The sequence below is a fragment of the Daphnia pulicaria genome, unplaced genomic scaffold (assembly GCF_021234035.1).
Source record: "Daphnia pulicaria isolate SC F1-1A unplaced genomic scaffold, SC_F0-13Bv2 h1tg000172l, whole genome shotgun sequence".
NCBI lineage: Eukaryota > Metazoa > Arthropoda > Branchiopoda > Diplostraca > Daphniidae > Daphnia > Daphnia pulicaria.
The window spans coordinates 13,828-17,500 of NW_025804859.1; the positions used below are offsets into that span (position 1 = coordinate 13,828).

At 51.5% G+C, this 3,673-nt stretch overlaps 2 non-coding genes across 2 annotated transcripts in view; both read left to right on the top strand.

The window, feature by feature from the left end:
* Window positions 1-453: 453 nt before the first annotated feature.
* LOC124319506 lies at window positions 454-606 on the top strand. Its single transcript, XR_006913203.1, has one exon. It is a non-coding gene; the product is annotated as a 5.8S ribosomal RNA (ribosomal RNA).
* A 641-nt stretch (window positions 607-1,247) lies between these two features.
* The window catches only part of LOC124319505, a 4,579-nt gene continuing 2,153 nt past the window's right edge, over window positions 1,248-3,673 (top strand). The window contains exon 1 of the ribosomal RNA XR_006913202.1: window positions 1,248-3,673. This exon is cut by the window's right edge and continues 2,153 nt beyond it. This is a non-coding gene — a ribosomal RNA (large subunit ribosomal RNA).

Here is a 3,673-nt window from a genome sequence, read left to right on the forward strand (position 1 = left end):
AAAAAAAAAAAACATCAAGATTTTGAACGGGTATCAGGCGCTCTGATGCGCGGTGGTTTAAAGCGGATACGCCCAATCGAAATTGTTTTTTTTTGTTTCTCTCTTCGTCTTCGGGATTTTTTGATTCTCGGTGGGGGACGAAAGTGTGAGACTTTACTCTGGACGTTCTTTTCGGGCGTAGATACTCGTGGTTGCGTGCGTGTGCGTCGTATAGACTAACACTCCAAAGCCCGACACTATGCCGTTGAAAACCGAATGTTTTTTAAGCTTGCCCTTCGCCCTCTCGATGAAGTAGGAAGAATTCAAAATCACAATAACACACTAAACCCAAATTCTAGTACGAGTGTTTATCGGAACATTTTCTTTCTGGCTTTCTTTCTCCGCCCTCGCATTCATTTGCTTGGGCGGGTTGGAGAAAAAGAGAGAAGAAAACGAATATGTCGTTTTATATACGACCCTGAACGGTGGATCACTAGGCTCGTGGATCGATGAAGAGCGCAGCAAAGTGCGCTAATCCATGCGAACTGCAGAACACATGGAGCATCGAAATCTTGAACGTAAATGGCGGCCCAGCTTCTCGCTCGGGCCACATCTGACTGAGGGTCGGTCGAATGATGAACGAACAGAGATTTTTTCAGTCTTGGTTTTGCATGTTGGGTCGCGGCGAGATTTATTTTTCACCCGGCCTGACCGCATAAAAGCTCCCGAATCTCTAACGTCTGGGTGCCGCGCGACTTAAGTGTCCGCGATGCCTCAAATACAAAAAAGGGGGAAAAATAAAAGAAGGTTCGCCCTGTTTTGTTTTTTTCCTCTCTATTCAAAAGAAACCTTTTTCGATGGCAAAACAGATGGGAAATTTTTGAGCCAACTCAAAAAAAAATTTTAGAAATAAACACATCTTCTCGAACAAGGTGTCGGCTGCGTGTGCGCGATATACCGCTTCAACGCGAGTTTAGTTGTGTGTGTGCGCCGGGCGTGTCGAAGTGTCGACCACCGCGAATTATCACTCACTCTAACCGCTCGTTATGCAAGCTTGGTTCGCGCACGACGCGTTGTTTCAATACAAAAAGCCGCAGGACGCCCTGTCACTTTTCGTAAATTAATTTTTGCGAATAACGAGAGACTCGCTTTATTTCGAAAAAAAAAAATTTGAACCGGCAATTATTCAATCTTTCCCGGCTTTAAAACGCCAAAGTCTGCCGAGCTAGATAAAGTGTTGTCTCCTTTTGAAAACAAACAATTCATTCTGACCTCAGTTTAGATGAGACTACCCGCTGAACTTAAGCATATCAGTAAGCGGAGGAAAAGAAACTAACAAGGATTCCCTTAGTAGCGGCGAGCGAACAGGGATGAGCCCAGCACCGAACCTCGCGCCCGGTTGAGCGGGTGCCGAGGAATGTGGTGTTCGGGAGGATCGTGCGCGTCTGTCCGGTATCTATCGTCCAAGTCTCCATGAACGGGGCGAGCAACCCACAGAGGGTGTCAGGCCCGTAGATAAGACGAGCCGAGACCGTGCATCGGATCCCTTCCCAAGAGTCGGGTTGCTTGAGCGTGCAGCCCTAAGCGGGAGGTAAACTCCTTCTAAGGCTAAATATCGCCACGAGACCGATAGCGAACAAGTACCGCGAGGGAAAGTTGAAAAGAACTTTGAAGAGAGAGTTCAAGAGTGCGTGAAACCGTTCAGGGGGTGTTAAACGGGTGGGCCCTCGAAGGTCGAACAAGTCCCCGCTCCCGGCACTTGGTTGTATGCCCTTAACGCTGCATGGAGACTGCCTGAATTGGCGGCTCTCTTGCATAAGTCGTTCTGCGATCGCAATAGCCACGCCAAGGTCCGCAAGTGGGGGGCCTAGTAGGACTCCGCGACCGACTGGGTGTCTGTTACACGGGGCGTCCGTTAGCGAGTTTCGTGGTTACCTTCGCGGGTGCCGCGATGACGAGCGCGGCGTTTCCCAACAGTACTGCCCGGTCGTGACCTGTCTCCTCCCGGGAGGTGTCGTAGCTTTTTTTTGTAAAAGAGAAAAAGTTGCGGTGCTCAACCTGTGGAGGCCCAGAGCGGAGAGTAGAAGTCGGGTCCCACCCGACCCGTCTTGAAACACGGACCAAGGAGTCTAACATGTGCGCAAGTCGTCGAGAAATTATCAAACTAAACTCGCGAGGCGCAATGAAAGTGAAGCGGCCCCGATGAGGGTGCATCCGCGAGGGGTGATCCCGTCTCGAACAGAGCGGGCGCAACCCCAGGGCGTCCGAATGCTCGCGAGATCTTTCCCCCTTAAAAGGGTTTGGTCGAGTCGGCCGGACGAACCCAGAGCGCACACGTTGGGACCCGAAAGATGGTGACCTATGCCTGGCCAGGACGAAGCCAGGGGAAACCCTGGTGGAGGTCCGCAGCGATTCTGACGTGCAAATCGATCGTCGGAGTTGGGTATAGGGGCGAAAGACTAATCGAACCATCTAGTAGCTGGTTCCCCCCGAAGTTTCCCTCAGGATAGCTGGTGCTCGCAAAGAGAACAAACGGAGTTTCATCCGGTAAAGCGAATGATTAGAGGCCTTGGGGTCGAAACGACCTCAACCTATTCTCAAACTTTCAATGGGTGAGAAGCCCGGCCTTTTTCCTTGATTGAGGCCGCGGCAATTGATTTGAATCTGAGCGCCCAGTGGGCCATTTTTGGTAAGCAGAACTGGCGCTGTGGGATGAACCAAACGCCCGGTTAAGGCGCCTAAACGACGCACATTTCGGATCCCACGAAAAGGAGTTGGTTGCTAAAGACAGCAGGACGGTGGCCATGGAGGTCGGAATCCGCTCAGGAGTGTGTAACAACTCACCTGCCGAAGCAACTAGCCCTTAAAATGGGAGGCGCTATAGCGTCGTGCCTATACCGGGCCGTCGGTCGGCAGAGCGAATAACGTCCGTGTCAGCTCGAAGAGAGCGACGGCGCTGAGGCCCCGACGAGTAGGGGGGGTCGCGACGGTGAGCGTAGAAGGGTTGTGGGCGTGAGCCTGCCCGGAGCCGCCGTCGGTGCAGATCTTGGTGGTAGTAGCAAATACTCCAGAGGGATCCTGGAGGACTGACGCGGAGAAGGGTTTCATGTGAACAGTGGTTGGACATGAGTCAGTCGATCCTAAGCCGCAGGCGAAAGCCGACCTAGTGACGGGCGTGATGTGTTGCATCTATCGTATGAGTAGCGGGCGTGGTTGTGGTTGAGTCGTGTGTCGGTGATTCTTCTGTGGTGTGCGCGAAGAGAAAAAATCTAAAGTTGCGGGGTCAAAGAAAACACATGAATAAGAAAGCTTGTGAGAATGATAGAAGGTTAAAAGAAGTGTCTTTTTCCTTTTTTTGATTTCTCTTAGCCGGTATTTGATTGTTTTTCTCCCGTCTCTTTTATTTTCCTAGTACCGTTCATCGCGTTATGGCATCGCATGCTTCTTTCGCAGCGCCTTCGAAAATATGAAACCATGTATCGTATAACGTGAGACGCCACCCAGGTTAAGGCGAAAGGGAATCCGGTCCTGATTCCGGAACCAGGCTGCGGCTACGTCCGCGATAAAACGACTTTAACCCTCGTAATGTCACGGTCGCGGTAACGCGACACAAACCGGAGAAGCTGCCGAGAACCCCGGGAAGAGTTTTCTTTTCTGCTTGAGGGACCGAGACCCTGGAATCCCGTCGCGGGGC